The sequence below is a fragment of the Hyperolius riggenbachi genome, chromosome 7 (genome assembly GCF_040937935.1).
Source record: "Hyperolius riggenbachi isolate aHypRig1 chromosome 7, aHypRig1.pri, whole genome shotgun sequence".
Classification (NCBI taxonomy): Eukaryota; Metazoa; Chordata; class Amphibia; order Anura; family Hyperoliidae; genus Hyperolius; species Hyperolius riggenbachi.
The window spans coordinates 222,992,771-223,010,471 of record NC_090652.1 but is presented as its reverse complement, the minus strand read 5'-3'; positions in this window follow the sequence as shown (position 1 = coordinate 223,010,471).

Below are 17,701 nucleotides of genomic sequence, written 5' to 3'. Positions count from 1 at the left end.
CATCCGCATAAGCGGTGACCTTATGAACTCTATTTCCAACCTTCCATCCACCTATGTCAGCATTTGCCCTCACCTTCCTCAGAAATGGTTCCAACGTGTAAAGGATAGCAGAGATGCCGCCACATGGGGAAGCGACAGGGCAGCCATCTCCGCGTTCCAGCCGGCGACTTCTGCCGCGCAGCTACATGCTGCTGGTTCGCCTGGTCCTTCTAGTGCACATAGATTAAGAGCTGCGCGCGCGCCAGGCGACAGGACCTTTATGCAACTAGAAGGGGAGTCAGTTGGTCAGGCCGATAAGCTGACTCCAGCTATGCTCCGGATTGGCTGAGTGACTTGGGCGGCGCTGTGGAGCGCTCTGGGTATTTATAGGGCTTGCCTGTCAGTTGCAAGTTGTCTGCTGTTGCGAATGCTAACGTGTGAGCGCTCAGACCCTAGTCAGATCTTACAGTGTGTTAGAACCAGCCGGAGCTGGGGATTCACACTTAGTCAGATTCTGTTGATATCTTTAAGTACTATTATATTGATAGAATTGTGTACCATTCTTTAGTCTAGTTCCCAGGTGTTGAAACCAAGGACTTCACACCTAGACTAGGTTATTGCTATATCGCTATTGTACATCTGTTAGTCTAGTTCCCAGGTGTTGAAACCAAGGACTTCACACCTAGACTAGGATTGCTATATTACTACTGTATTATCTGGTATGATCTCTCGCTCTCCTGACTACTCTCTTGGTTGCTGATTCGGTACTTCTGCCTATCTGTTTACTGTTGCCGACTGTGCCTGTACCTGGATACCGAATCAGTCTTCCGCCTCTGTACTGTATCTGTCCATTCGTTGCTGACCTTGCTTGTCTGACATTTCTATCCCCACTAGTGGGTCTACCACTAGTAAGGGAAATCTTAAGGGCTGTCACCTAACCCTTAGGTGATCAGTCTTACTGTACTATCTGTGACACTTGTTCCTCAGGTGTCTGTTAGCTGCAAATAGTGTCTGTTGATCACCTGCCCCTCAGGAGATCATCTTGCAGCACAGTCAGTGGTCCCTGCTCCTCAGGGGTCCACTGGCTGCAGTACAGTCTGGTTCTCTGCTCCTCAGGGAATCCTTGGCTGTAGTACAGTCTTAATCACTCATTCCACCTGTGACCTCACTTGCAGCCCAGTCAGTGGTCCCTGCCCCTCAGGTGTCCACTGGCTGCAGTACTATCTGAATTCCCTGCTCCTCAGGGAATTCTTGGCTGCAGTATAGTCTGTATTCCCTGCTCCTCAGGGAATCCTAGGCTATTGTCTAGCCTGGGTCACCTGCCCTTCAGATGATCATTCTCCTTATCACCGTCAGTGGTCCCTGCTGCTCAGGCGTCCACTGGCTGCAGTGCAGTCTGAATCCCCTGCCCCTCAGGGGATCCTTGGCTGCAATATTGTCTGTGTCTCCTGCTCCTCGGGAGATAACTTCTCTTATTACTGTTGCACCAAACACAATACCACATTGGGTGTCCTGTGTCTAGCTATACTTGTATCATTGGTTATTCTGCAGATCACCACATAATCAGGTATAGCATCTGTATTATTGGTGAAACTGCAGATCACCAATAATCAGAAAAATCTGTGTTGCTGATAGTGTTGGGCGAACACCTAGATGTTCGGGTTCGGGAAAGTTCGCCGAACATGGCCGCAATGGTCGGCATGTTCGGGCCGAACCCCGAACTCCCCGAACATCCTGCTTTTGGGGGCCCTATGGGGTCCCAGGCATAAGGGGGGAGCATGCCCCCGATCGCGCGCGGGGGGGGGGGGTCGGAAATTCCCCCCACCCCCTCCGCTAGCGCTCCTCCCTCTGCCCGCTTCCCCATACAAAAGTTTCAGGAAGTACCGGTCCGGTGGTAGTGGGTGGCTGGCAGTGGGCGGCACTGTGAAGTGAGTGACTGAGGAGGAGGAGTCCGGAGAGTGACGCGTTGAGGGAGGCCGGGCAGCGGGCGGTTCAGCAGTAGTACGGTACTACTGCTGAACCGCCCGCTGCCCGGCCTCCCTCAACGCGTCACTCTCCGGACTCCTCCTCCTCAGTCACTCACTTCACAGCGCCACCCACTGCCAGCCACCCACTACCACCGGACCGGTACTTCCTGAAACTTTTGTATGGGGAAGCGGGCAGAGGGGGGAGCGCTAGCGGAGGGGGTGGGGGGAATTTCCGACCCCCCCCCCCCCCGTGATCGGGGCATGCTCCCCCTTATGCCTGCGACCCCATAGGGGGGCAGTATTCGGCCGAACAGGGCCCTGTTTGGCCGAACAGGGGCCCTGTTCGGCGGCCAATTAGTAGTTCGGGGCGAACCCGAACTTAAAAGGCCGAACACCATCAAGTGTTCGGCCGAACTCGAACATCACCCGAACAGGGTGATGTTCTGCAGAACCCGAACAGTGGCGAACACTGTTCGCCCAACACTAGTTGCTGACACCAATCGTTACACAACATTAATAAAAAAATCAGCAGGGAGAGGGGACAAAGCCAAATTTCCAACCCATAATGCCCAGCATTTCCAACCCATAATGCCCAGCATGACCTCTGACCTGAAATCAACTGGCCATTCGTATATTTTCTGATCAGCGTGTCACAAAGCGATGACACATTTACAACTCTTTCACAGTGGCAAACTCCACCCCATTGGTGAGCTGCAGGGTTGCCACCTTATCCCTTTAAATTCCGCTCAAGTGGGATCACACATATATCATTACATTAGCAAGAGTTTTCAAAATGCAAATCACTCAGAAAATCGCTCCTAGCGGGTTTCTGGCCTTACAGGTCCTCTTTAAAATAAATGTGTGTTTACATTACGTGACCTCCTGACTGTTGAGGAGTACAGGTGGGGAATGTGAGGAGGCTGACAGGGTACATTTTTACACAGTGAAAAAAAAGTAAATGTTTTGTCATACAGTTTTATATCCAGTTGTTTTGTGTATGGAATTGAATTTCTGTGAAAGAGGAACAGCTAGTGCAGGCAGGATTATGGGCCAGTCTGACAAACCAGACAGAATAGGAAATAATCACCCAATATGTGTAGATACCGTTAGGAGGATTAAAGGAAACCAGTCACAAGAAAAATATGTCTGCATTCGCTGAGGTTTGAAAATGCTAGTTCCCTGGCTGGATGCTGTAAGAGCCACAGACATGCATCAGATTTGTGGAGTCAGTCAAGCTAATATGCAGCTCAGCACTCCAATTATTAGGCTGGGAGCACACCTGTGTGCAAAAAACAAATAAACTTGAGTTTTCTGCCATGTGCACAATTTTAACCACTTAACGACAAGCTGACTTATAAAAACGTCCTGCTAGAGCCTCTTAATGAATCCAGGATGTTTTTATGAGTCAGACAGTGCTGCTGCCGCTGTGCGCGTGCGCCCCCCGCGTGTGCACGTGCATTCCCGTGCACGTGAAAATACTGGGGGGGGGGAACACAAAATAAAAAAATACACCTTTATTTCCAAATACTATATTATCACCATACTTTGTATTAGGGACATAATTAAAATCTTGTGGTAACCAGGACAAATAGGCAGATAAAATGTGCGGGTGTATTTTTTCATTTTTTCCTTGATTTTCCCCTTTAAAATGCGTAGAAAATGAAGTAATTACTGAAAACAAATATTAACCCCAAAAAGCCCACTTGGTGGTGAAAAAAACAAGATATAAATCATTTCATTGTGATTAGTAGTGATTAAGCTATTGGCAAATGAAAGGGATGAGCACTGAAAGGTGAAAATCGCTCTTGTCCGTTAGGCCTCTTTCACAGTGGGACATTAAAGTTGCACGTTAAAACAACATTTAACGCAGAATAACTTGCTGCAATGAAAATTCAATGCTTTATTCACAGTGCGCACGTTGCGTTGCTGATTAACGCTGCACTATAAGTGAAAGTACTGCATGCAGTGCATTCACTTATCACATTATTTGCTGTGTTGGACTGTTTGCACATGCTCAGTAATGACTTGGAAACATACTTTTCATTGCCTGTATGCTCTACTGTATGCAACCATAACGGGGCATTAAGTTGCGTTGCGACTTTTTTGGGGCATTGCTTTGTAATTTGTGTTGCGACTTTAACGACGCATCAAAATGCACCGTGCTATTGTGAAACAGACCTAAGGGTAAAAACACCTTTGGAGTGAAGTGGTTAAAACTGAGCTCCTATATGTAATCCGGCCCATAGACTTTACTTATGGCCTGTACACACTGAAGAATCGCCAAGCATAAACGCACTGCGAAAGCAATTCAACCACTTCACAACTGAGGGGTTTTACCCCTGAAACACCAGAGCAATTTTTTACGTTTCAGCGCTCCTTCCATTCATTCGTCTATAACTTTATTATTACTTGTCGCAATGAAATGAACTACCGTATTTTTCGGACTAGAAGACGCTCCGGACTATAAGACGCACCTAGTTTTAGAGGACAAAAACCATGAAAAAATGTTTTGCAAAAACTTGGTGCGTCTTTAGTTCAAGGGTGTCTTATGGTCCTTTCCCACCTAAGCTGTCTCCATCTAAACTACACTGTCTAGCTACACTAACTTCTGCTGACCCCACAACCTACACTGTGCTACGCTGTCCCCTCAACCTACACTGAGCTACGCTGTCCCCTCAACCTACACTGAGCTAAGCTGTCCCCTCAACCTACACTGAGCTAAGCTGTCCCCTCAACCTACACTGAGCTACGCTGTCCCCTCAACCTACACTGAGCTACGCTGTCCCCTCAACCTACACTGAGCTACGCTGTCCCCTCAACCTACACTGAGCTACGCTGTCCCCTCAACCTACACTGAGCTACGCTGTCCCCTCAACCTACACTGAGCTACGCTGTCCCCTCAACCTACACTGAGCTACGCTGTCCCCTCAATCTACACTGAGCTACGCTGTCCCCTCAATCTACACTGAGCTACGCTGTCCCCTCAATCTACACTGAGCTACGCTGTCCCCTCAACCTACACTAAGCTACACTGACCTCACAACTTACACTAAGCTACACTGACCTCACAACTTACACTAAGCTACACTGACCTCACAACTTACACTAAGCTACAGTACATTCCCCCCTCAACCTACTTTGTCCCCACAAACTGCACTAAGCTAAACTGTCAAAACATACAGTACATTACAGTGCATTTACCGGCAGTAGCCTAATGATCCCGGAAGAGAGGGAAGCTGCCCTCAGGGAGATCGGTCTGGTTCTCCCATCAGCTGCGAGACTCATCAGCGGCAGTGGAAAGAGGATTAGCAGAAGCTGCCCACGTAGTGAGACAGCTTATCGGTCCGGCAGCAGCAGGAGAACTGGTATCATTAGCAGCGGGGGAAACAGTCCTCTGTTCGTCACATCAGTCATGGTGGAGGAGCTGGAGGATGGCCCACGTGGTGCGCAAGTGGGGGACAGGAAGCTCGGTGGTCCGGGCCTCGGCGGTGACAGGAAGCTCAGCGATCCGGGCCTCGGCGGTGACAGGAAGCTCGGCGGTCCGGGCCTTGGCGGTGACAGGAAGCTCGGCGGTCCGGGCCTCGGCGGTGACAGGAAGCTCGGTGGGTGACAGGAAGTTCAGCGGGCAGGTCCCGGTGGTGACAGGAAGCTCAGTGGTCCGGGCCACGGCGGTGACAGGAAGATCGGCGTTCCGGGCCTCGGTGGTGACAGGAATCTTGCTGGTCCGGGCCTTGGCGGTGAAGTTTGGCAGACCAGGTCTCAGCGGTGAAGGAGCCGCTAAAGTATTGGTCCACGTGGTTGCCCCGGGAGACAGGAAGCACAGCAGTCTGGCGGTCCGGGTCTCGGTGGTAAAGGAGCTGGCGTCAAGGGTCCAAGGGTGAGAGGTCCGCTGTACTCATGGCCTCTCTTGCCGCCTCTGCTGTTGACTCTTCTGCTGAAATTCTCACCAGCTCTCTGCAGGAGCCAAGGTGATATGCGTTGTGCACATCTCTGACAGCCACGCTTCAGCCTCACTCGCTGCCACATCATGCGTGACCCCCGCCGCCAGGTCATGCAGTTAGAGGGATGAACATAGCGCTCTTATGTAATGTCTGTACTATGTAATCATGCCTGGAGATGGGGGACTCTGATACATGGCAGCATAGGTAAGCTCCCGCTGCATTATCTGCACTCTAGTACGTACATTCGGACTATAAGACGCACCTACTTTTCCCCCCCAATTTTGGGGGAGAAAAAGTGCGTCTTATAGTCCGAAAAATACGGTATATCTTGTTTTTTTCACCACCAATTAGGCTTTCTTTAGGTGGGACATTATGCCAAGAATTATTTTATTCTAAATGTGTTTTAATGGGAAAATAGGACAAAATGTAGGGAAAAAAATCACTATGTTTCAGTTTCCGGCCATTGTAGTTTTTTAAATAATGCATGCTACTGTAATTAAAACCCATGAAATGTATTTGCCCATTTGTCCCGGTTATAAAACCGTTTAAATTATGGCCCTATCACAATGTTTGGCGCCAATATTTTATTTGGAAATAAAGGTGTCTTCTGTCTCTGTTTTCCATCCATCCCTAATTACAAGCCCATAGTTTATAAAGTAACAGTGTTATACCCTCTTGACATAAATATTTAAAAAGTTCAGTCCCTAAGGTAACTATTTGTTTATTGTAATTTTTTTTTTTTAATTACAAAAAATAAATTGGGGAGTGTGGGAGGTAATGAGTTAATTTATTGTGTAAAACTAATGTATGTGTATATGAAAATGCTTTAGGGTGTAGTTTTACTATTTGGCCACAAGATCGCCACAGTGATTTTTTGTTCATGCGACCTGTAAGCGTCCGGATGTACACTTGCAGGAAGCACAATGAGGTTGGGAAAATCACAATTATCGCGCTGCTTCTCAAACGGGTTTTCCCGTTCATTGATCTCCGTGCGAGCGGGCGGCGGCGTGCACGAGAGGCGGGAGCACGCACACGAGCGAGCGGGAGCGCGGACAGTGGCGGTAGCGCGGGAGGTGCGGATATCTCCGTCCCTGGGGGTGAAAGGATGGAAAAAGGGACGGAGATATCCGCACCAGTAGGGGTGAAGTGGTTAAAATCACATGCTTACGTTTTTGTGATGCACTTGCAATTTTCAATGTGTTTGCGTTTTTCTTGCGATTGGCTAAAAGTGCTTCAACAGGAATTTGCAAGGTCTCCTGGGATTTGATCTAAAAAAAACCCAGTGCAAGCTCATTGCATTTTTGTATGCGATTTTTAAAACTCAGAGCTCAAGAGGTGCTGCTGTCATTGCGACTTTCTAAAATCACATTGCGCTACTGTGTACAGTTCATCACGATTTCCATTTTTAAAAAAAACGGCTTTGTGAATCAAACACGTGATTATAAAAGCGCAGCGCAACCCAGCCAGTGAGTACAGGCCCAAAGCTTGTTCACACCTACAGCTTTATCGTTTTTTTTTTCCAAGTGCCAGCAATTTTTAAAAACGCCCTAAAAGAGCTTGTGCAATGATTCCCTATGATAGTGTTCACATATGAGCGGTTCGATTCCAATCCGCTCACCAAAGCGCTGCCTGCACCATTTTCGGGGCGATTTGCCTCAATTGCAGGTATAAGGAAATCACAGCACTTTCATTAATATTACATCGTATTTACTCATTTTTGGCCAATCGCTCTGCAAAAGCATATGTGTTTTGTATGTGTGAAACGCAAATGCATTAAAACGCTTGAAAAACATATCTGCGATAGAAAAAAAACCCTAACGCACTAAAAATGCATACAAAAAAAACCCCATTGACATAAACCACGACCTTTCACGTTATGTTATGTGTGCACCTAGCCTCACCATTGTAAAGGCAAGGCTCTGGATAGCATAGTGCCTTCTCAGCCCTCTTTCCATCCCATCCTCCCCATGCTGTCCCCAGTCAAAGTTATGCCATTGGCTGAGTCTTCGGAACTCCTTGAGCAGCCTCTGGAAGTACTCACATACCTGAGGTTAGGAACACACTAGGCAGAATCGCATGAGTTTTCCCCATAGCATATAGTGGAAACCGTATAGGCGATTCTGCCTAGTGTGCTCCTGCCCTGAGTGCTTCTGAAGACAAGCGCACTGTGTGCACACAGGAATTTTATGGGGATTCAGTGAACTGACGCCCTTGTTACTTCAGGTTTCCTTGAGGGATCTTTTACACTTACCGCATTGCATTACCCTGTTTTACCGTAGAAGCATGTGACTTCTTTAACCTTCCTGGCGGTAAGCCCGAGCTGAGCTCGGGCTATGCCGCCGGAAGGCACCGCTCAGGCCCCGCTGGGCCGATTTGCATACAGTGCCCGATCGCCGCCGCTACCCGCCGATCCGCCGCTATCCGTCGCGCCGCAGCCGCCCCCCCCCCCCAGACCCCGTGCGCTGCCTGGCCAATCAGTGCCAGGCAGCTCTATGGGGTGGATCGGAATCCCCTTTGACATCACGACGTCGATGACGTCATCCCGCCCCATCGCCATGGCGACGGGGGAAGCCCTCCAGGAGATCCCGTTCTTTGAACGGGATCTCCTGATCGCCGGCGGCGATCGGAGGGGCTGGGGGGATGCCGCTGAGCAGCGGCTATCATGCAGCGGCTATCATGTAGTCGGGCCGAAGGTAGGAAGGACCAGCTAGTGAGTGTGAGTGACACCTGAAGGTGGATGTCACTGACTGATCTTGGAGACTATCTCTTAAGTGGAGAGAGATAGCTCTTGAGGTCAGGCAGGCCTGGTCGGCAACACACAGACAGATAAAGTACAAAGACAGAAGGCTGATTCGGTATCCAAGTCAGGCAGGGTTTGGCAACGAGATATCAGATAGGCGTGGTACCGAATCAGAAAGCAGAGGGATAGTCAGGAAAGCAACAGGTCATAACAAATAACAAACAATGCCTAGTCTTGGGTGTGAGGTCCGTGGTCTCTATACCCTGGAACTAGTCTGAAGTATAACAGAATGATAACACAAGTAATCTGGCTCAGTGCGAGTTCCCAGGTCCTCCTGGTTCAAAAACACACTGTTGGATCTGACTAAGGTCTGAGTGCTTCCACATAGTGATCGCAACGGCAGACAACTTGAGAGTGGCCAGCTGTAACCTTATATAGTGCATTGCTCTCTGGCGCCACCCTGAAGTGATCAACCAATGGCTACCAGCTCTGATCCCTCCTTGGCCATCATAAAAGTTCAGCCTTTCAGCGCGCGCGTATTCCTAAACCTGTGTGAACTAACCGGCTCAGCCACACTAGCCGCACGCTGCTACGTGCAAACCGCCGCGCTGGACGCAGAACCAGCCGCCTTGCTGTCAGTACACGCGGCGGCTTTTTCGCGTTCTCACATGCAAACACTTCCTCCTTTAACCCGGAAGGAGGAAGTGTTTGTAATCATGTGACGTCGGATTGAAACGCATTGTGGGAGGTGCCGAGGGACAAGCAAAGACGATGCCTGATGGGTAAGATTAACCCCTCCCCCCCTCGCCCACCCGCACAGATGTTTTAATTAACTGGTTGAAATCCGAATAACACCTATTCGGATTTCATCCGAACTAGTTATTTCAGCATGCCTGATGACCATCACTATTGCTGAAGACTGCATATCAGCCGCATATCCCATATAAATAACATTGTCAACACAGGCCTATATGTATCTTCAGGCCTCTTTCAGATGGGCAGCTGAAGGCAGTACTGTCAACCCGTCATCTGCTCTGTAGCACCAGCAGAGTGCTTGTTAGTCCTCAGCACCATCAGTGGACAGGCAGCTGCCTCTGGAGGCCTGAGGCAGGAGTCACACTTTTCTGTTTTGCTGTGCGTTTTCTGCATAGGAAAACTGAAAACCAGTGTTAATTATAGGGCTAGTTCACACTTGCATGCATGTTTCCCATGTAGAAAAAAAATAATCCGACAGCAGTGCAGCACTGTGTGAATTTTCCCTACCAACAGCATTAGCTTCTGTGAAAAAACGCACACATTTTCTCAAATGCAAACACATGGTGTGCAGAAAAATGCATGCAGAAGAGTGACAGACAAGCGTAACCCCTGCCTTAGGGATAGGTTCACAGTGCTCTCAGTTTTGTTGCAGAATAATTCTGCATGTCAACTCACTGCCCACACAATTCTATGGGCCTGTTCACAGTATAACATTGTAATGTATCATGCAGGCTTTGTATCATGTCCAGTCCCTATTGCAGTTCACACTCATAACATCCATTATGCAACTACCAAACTGTGAACCTAGATGACTTAAAGTGGACCCAAATTAAAAATACAAGATTTCAGAAATAAAATCAATTTTCCAACGTATAATAATAAATAGCAGCCCTTTTTCAGCTGCATAATGACAAATATAAAATATTTAACATTTATTGGAGAAACCCCACCCTTCCTTTCATATTGCCGGGACAGAATTCGGCAGACTGGTGGAGGAGATAAACAAAACACAGGCTGCTACTGCTGATGTCACAGGGGAGGTGATCTCAGCTTGTGTGAGATTTCACATAGACTACGCCCCCATGAGGGAGGGTAGCTGATGACAAACCTACCCTTGATCTAAAACCTCCTAAGCTCAGAAGTAATGGCTGCCACCTGTATAACCCTAGTTATGAAAAGAGAAGGGTGAAAAGCATGCACTGAAATGCTCATAGGCTTGAAGGATTGTTTATCTTTGTATGTGTCAGAGTGGTACAACTGAATATTTTGAATTAAAAAAATGTTTAGTTTGGGTCCGCTTTAATGTTTGTAGAGGAGTAGGCTTTAACCATTTACCGCCATCCTAACGTATTAAAACGTCATGCTTACCGCTATTAACAGCAACATGACGTTTTAATACGTCGCGCATTCCCGCCGCTGCTACCGCCGCCATTACCGTCGGGATCCCGTGCTGGGTGATTGGGGAAGAGGACCGAACAGTCCTCTACCCAATCGCAGTGCCTGGAGTGAATGGACGTGACCGCGAACAGCGGCTACGTCCATTCACATAAACAGGAAATGTAACAGTTTAATAAAGTGTAAAAAAAAAAAGTGAACACGTCCTATGAGTGTTCACTAGCGCCATCTTGTGGCCAAAAAGTATATTACACCTACAAAATACATACATTTTCAAGTATATACACATCATTAATAAAATTACACTTCCAACCCTCCCCCCCCAAAAAAAAACACTTGTAAAAAAAAAAAAATCAGCTTAAAAAAAATAAATAAATAGTTGCCTTAGGGACTCAGCTTTTTTTATTCTATAATTTATGGGGGAAAATTAATTTTAATTTATTACATAGGGGCTTGTAATTATGGCCAGAACAAACAGAAAAATAACCACTTATATTTCAAAATAATATACTGTCGCCATACATTGTGGTAGGGACATAATCTAAACGGTTTAATTATCGGGACCACTGGGCAAATAAAACGTGTTTGTTTTATCCACAGGAGAATGTTTAATTTTAAAACTATAAAGGCTGAACACTGAGAAATAATGATTTTTTTTTCTTTTTTTTCTGTTTTTCTCATTAAAATGCATTTAGAATAAAAAAATTCTTAGCAAAATGTACTATCCACAGAAAGCCTAATTGGTGGCGAAAAAAACGAGGTATAGATCATTTTCTTGTGATAAGTAGTAATAAAGTTATTAGGGAATAAAAGGGAGGAGCGCTGACAACTGAAAATTGCTCTGGTCCGTTAGGATAAAAACCCTTGGGGGTGAACTGGTTAATAGCTAAAAACAAAATTTAAGAAAGAAAGAGAAAAAAAAAGTAAAAACAGCAAAAGCCTCTTTGTAAAATCCACTTTATGGGGTAAAAACATTCACTAATATTTGCCTCATAAATTGGGGCAATGTTTAAGGCTGCAATGAAAACTTTACTGTTTAAAAAGTAATTAATCACCAATTTAATTTCATTAAATTTAAAGGATTAGAAGAGAGCTCTGTAAGGATGTGTGTGTTTTTTTTTGTTTTTTTTTTACCAATTTCTATTACTGTGAGATGCTGCATTTGGTTTACACCATTGATCTGCAAACTTGTAGTTCCTTAACAGCTGGAGAGTCAAGTCCCACAATGCACTGCAGGAGTCTGACAGCCACAGTCATGATTCATAAAGGCAAATGCATTTTGGGACATGTAGATCTTTAAGAGCTGGAGTTCTAAGTTTGCAGATCACTGGTTTACACCAAACATACAGTATGTACGCAAGTTCCACACAGCATCCATTGTATGGACAATATTTCTGCAATGCAATGTTACTCCTATGGGGCATTCCACATCCAGTGCGGTGCAGCTGGTTATGACACAGTAATGCAATGGTTGACAGTGGCTGTAACACATACTTTCACTGTACTGAACGTATAGTCTTCTTAGCTACGTTGCAATCTTATAACGGACCCTGCATGAAAGGGCCCTTATGCTCCCCAAAAGTTACCCTTGACTAATCTGTGCACAGAAATTAAAAAAATAAAACCCCACCATTCAGTTTTTTTTTTTTTTTTTTTTTTTACGCGTTTTCAAGTGGTATATAAGCATTTGTGGCTAGATTCTCGACAGATGTGAACAGCCCCACAGAATTTTACGGGCAGCGAGTTGCCATACAGAATTATTCTGAGCACTGAACTAGCCCTAAGGCCTGAAACCCACTATAGTAATTCTTATCGCGATCCTGTTTGCCAGCACTTGGAGGCATTATACAGCGCTTCCAATTAGCAATTCACTTTTTTTATTTTAAATAAAAAATGTTGTTATACTTACTGGGTGTTGTATAGCAGACTTCCATCCATAGCCCCAACCCCTAAAGGAAGGGTCATAGGTGCATCTCTAAGACCAATCAGAGAAGTGCCTGTGACCTCTTTCTATGGAGCAGGGCTATGGCCGGAAACAAGAAATCTGGATACCCGGTGAGTATAATAAAATTTAAATTGTAATAGTTTGCACCCCCACAGCGCTGCAGAATCGATTTTTCAAAGCAATTTTGCAGCCTGTATATACTTCAGCATTGAGCGGCAACCGCGATCAAGTGGCTGTATGTCCTGTGATTGAAATTACCCCTAATCGCAATCACACTAGTGAGTTCCCACCCATTCACTTTTATTGGCAAAATGGTTTTGGGAATCGTTGGCGATTGTCAGCAATCCATAAAACAATGCCAAAATCCTCTTAGTGGGTCCCAGCCCTTAGGCTTACAGATGTGTGGCAGCAGAGTGCCTTCTGAAGCTTCATTACATGACAGATCCTCTTTAGGAGATCATGGGTGATTGCAAATATCATGCAAAGTGTATGCAGCATGGAAATTGAACTGCACTTCTTGTAGAATTAGCCCAATTACAAGCTATATATAAATTTGTATGAAATAAAAAAAAATTACATAGTATGCATAACGCAATGCAATTACAATGCTTTGCATTAACTGAAAAGGATTTGCATTTCATTGACCACCGCTAGTGGTCAATGAGGTCTACCGTATTTCGCGCCGTATAAGACGCTCCGGAATATAAGACGCACCCAGGTTTAGAGGGCAAAAACCAGGAAAAAAAAAAAATACTAAACCTGGTGCGTCCATATTCCAGGAGCGTCTTGTACATATCCTTGTGTGTCCTCATGTGTGCTTCTGTGCCCCCCATATCCTCATGTGTCCTCCTGTGCCCCCATGTGTCCTCCTGTGCCCCCATGTGTCCTTCTGTACCTCCCATGTGTCCTCCTGTGTGTCCTAATGTGCCCCCCATGTGTCCTTCTGTGCCCCCATGTGTCCTCATGTACCCCCCCACGTGTCCTTCTGTGCTCCCCCATGTGTCCTTCTGTGCCCCCCCATGTGTCCTCCTGTGCCCCCCCATGTGTCCTCCTGTGCCCCCCCATGTGTCCTCCTGTGCCCCCATGTGTCCTCCTGTGCCTCCCATGTGTCCTCCTGTGTGTCCTAATGTGCCCCCCATGTGTCCTGTGCCCCCCATGTGTCCTCATGTGCCCCCCCACGTGTCCTGTGCCCCCCATGTGTCCTCCTGTGTGCTCCTGTGCCCCTATATGTCCTCCAGTGCCCCCCATATGTCCCCTAACCCCCCCTCAGCCTTCCTCCCTCCCACCTGCGTCTCCTGACCCCCCCGGATGGAGTGTTAATAGCGGCGGCAACTTACCTTTGGCAGGCTCCTGCGCTGATCCTATATCATCGCGCTGCCCCCCCCGCTAGCCTCCTCTGCCTCCCCCCTCTGTATCTGACCCCCCCCCCCCCGGGTGAATGAATAAGTATCAGCAGCTTACCTCCGCAGTGCGCCCGCGATGACTGCAGACGTCCGGCTTCCAGGCACTTCTCGCTCTAGTGGCCGGCTTGAACTGATGACGCGCAGTTCAAAGCCGGCCACTAGAGCGAGAAGTGCCTGGAAGACGGACGTCTGCAGTCATCGCGGGCGCACTGCGGAGGTAAGCTGCCGATACTTATTCATTCACCCGGGGGGGGCAGATACAGAGGGGGGAGGCAGAGGAGGCTAGCGGGGGGGCAGTGCGATGATATAGGATCAACGCAGGAGCCTGCCAAAGGTAAGTTGCCGCCGCTATTAACACTCCATCCGGGGGGGCCAGGAGACTCGGGCAGGCATGGGGATAGCAGGCAGGGAATCCCCAACATGGCGGCGGGTCGGCGGTTCGGAACAGCGGGCGTTATTAAGTTGGGGATTCCCTGCCTTTGCCGTATAAGACGCAGGGACTTTTTCTCCCCATTTTTGGGGGAGAAAAAGTGCGTCTTATACGGCGAAAAATACGGTACTTAAATAGGATGTATACCCAGAGCTGTGTAGTTTGTAGCTCGATACCCTCTCTGCCCTGAAGGATGGCAGCCATCTGCACACATGATCTGCAGAGCATCAGGTTAATGCTGGATGCAAGGCTGGATTTACCATAAGGGCCCAGTCACACTTGCATTTTCAAAACGCCGGAGATTTTTGCCGGCGTTTTGCAGGAGTGATTTTTCCGCGATTTCACACGAAAAAAAACACTGAACACTGCTGCGATTTTGCCGCAATTGTGTTCTGCGCTTCTATAGCACTGAAACGCGATCGCCGGGAAATCACCTGAAAAATGGTGCAGGCAACACATTTGCGTTTCACAATTTTTAAGCGATTTGAGGTTGATTAGCACAAATCACCCAAGTAAGAACTGACCCATAGGGTTTCATTACACTAGCGCTTTTATAAAGAGCTAGCGTTTTACCAAAATCACAGCAAAACGCTCTAGTGTGAATGGGCCCTTAGGCACGTGCCTACAAGCGCCTGATGGAAAGGTGGCTCACCCCCCCTCCCCCAGCGCCTCCTTCCCTGTGCAGAGTCTTGATGAGAGTGTAAATGAGAGGTTACTCACCCTGCTCTCGGCATTCCACTGACCAGATCTCCCTTCAGTCCGGGGCCCCACTAGTTACTTAATACTGAGGTTCCTATAGCTACCTAATACTTGTGGGCATCTCTAGCTACTTTATATTAAGGGTAATTCTGGCTACCTAATACTAAGGGGCACCTGTAGCTACCTATGACATGTAAAGAAGAAGTGAGAGCTGGGCCAGCCTGGACACTTACAGTGCAGTTTGGTTGGGGGTTCATGGAGGGCATAATCTAAGGTGCCAGGACAACTGTGCCTATAGGTTACATCCTGAGAGGTAAATCCTGGCCTGGCTGGATGGGAAATGACCACAAATGTGGCATAGAACAAATGTCATCACCTTGTACAGAACAAGAGAGCCTGCAGGCTTAGCACTTGGAACACTAGCCTCTATGTGCTGATCCCATACCATTATGCAAGGCCTACTCCAGGAAACATGAGAGCATTCACTCTACAAGAACAATGTGCATTGTACTGAGCCTCTATTAGTTTATCCTTGCTGTGGAACAAACACCTCTTACATTGCAGATTATATTTACTAAAAGCTGGAATGAGCAGTGACTTGGAGAGACCAAAGACAGCTCAGTTTAGCTTAACTTAAAGCGGAACTGAAGTCTACCCTAAAAACAAAAAAGTTACCTGTGCCCACGCATTTCAAAACGATACTTCGCACCGCCCCCCATGACTCACATTTCTGCATGCATAGGAAGCAGACTTCTAAGTTGACGACCACTGCGCCCTGGCCACACGTATCCTCATATGCATTCCTGTAGCCAGGAGTATCCTGCGCTGGTGCAGTACGAGAAAATCTCTACTGTGCCTGCGCAGTAGGCTCCTGGTGATGGGAGAGTAAACGAGGACACTCACTGCACAATGGGGGGAACAGAGACAGAGGATCGTTTTGAAACAGCATGGACACAGATCGGCTGCAGGGGGCTGGCAGAAGCCACAGGTAAGTGAAACTTTTTTTTGGGTAGAAGTCAGTTCCACTTCAACCTCCCTCGCGGTAAGCCTGAGCTGAGCTCGGGCTAAGCCGCCGCGGAAGATTTCTCAGGCCCTGGTGGGCAGATTTGCATAATTTTTTTCTGGTACACGCAGCTAGCACTTTGCTAGCTGTGTGTACAAACCAATCACCGCCGCTCCCCCGTTACCCGCCGCCCCCCAGACCCCTTGTGCAGCCTGGCCTATCAGCGCTAAGAGGTGAATCGGAACTCCGTGCGCCACTGCGTGGATGACGTCATCCCGATTGTAGCCATGGCGACGGGGGAAGCCAAACAGGAAATCCTGTTCTGAACAGGATTTCCTGTTTGCTCTGATTGCTGGAGGCGATCGGAAGGGGAGGGGGGATGCCGCTGCACAGCGGCTATCATGTAGCTAGCGCTAGGCTAGCTACATGATTTAAAAGAAAATTAAAGTGCTGTGCTGCCCCCTGGCGGTTTTAATAGACCGCCAGGGAGGTTAAAGGGTACCTGTAATCAGGATAGGGGAAGAAAAAAAAAAAAAAAGTTACTTACCTCAATTAGGGCCCTTTCACTCAAGCAGATGATAGGCAGTGAAAAGCCTGTCAAATTCTCACAACTGCTTGCTGCTGCTTGGTGAGAACATAGTTCAACTGCCCATGTGAAAGTACCCTAAAGGAACACTCTGGATGGTCCAGTGGCTTCCCCAGTCTCTGCTCACTTTTCCTGCACTGGGATGCTCTAAAGATGCTCTCATTGACTTGCTTTTAAAAATCACTACGATCATTATTTAAAAAAAAAAATAAATATATATATATAATAATAATAATAATAATAATAATAGAGATATATCTATATCTCTATATATCTAGATCTATATCTCTCTATCACGATTACGGCGATTTTGCCACAATTTTAATATAAGTCAATGGGTAGAGTTTTTTTTAAAAATGCCAAGACAGCGCTGATGGTCAGAAAAGCTCTCAGAAACTGCTCAGTGTCCCTCAGGCTTTACTCAAACTTGACATCTATATCAGTCTAGTTTGAGCCGCTGTAAATCAATCTGGATGCATATATACATCTAGTGTTGTTGTGGTGGGTGCGTTTGCATTGGCTGCTGGTTCACGGCTGGATTTAAATGGCGGCAATTGGAGAAGGGGAAGATATGTTCACCGAGCCAATCAAAATGGATGTAAATGAATTAACATTTGAGTAACGAGGCATGTTGATTCACATAAGTGAACGTAACAAGTGTTACAGAGTAACTGATTGTCAATGGTAATGCTACAAATTACAACTTGTGGTACATATTTTTTCAAAACTGTAGAACATCAAATAATGAAAAAAATAATCATTAGGGAACGCTTCTAAAAATGAGATCCAACTTGTTACTTTTGTCTGGCATGGTTATGCTCCATCTAGGATATTGGGAGAACAGAGGCTCCAAGAGG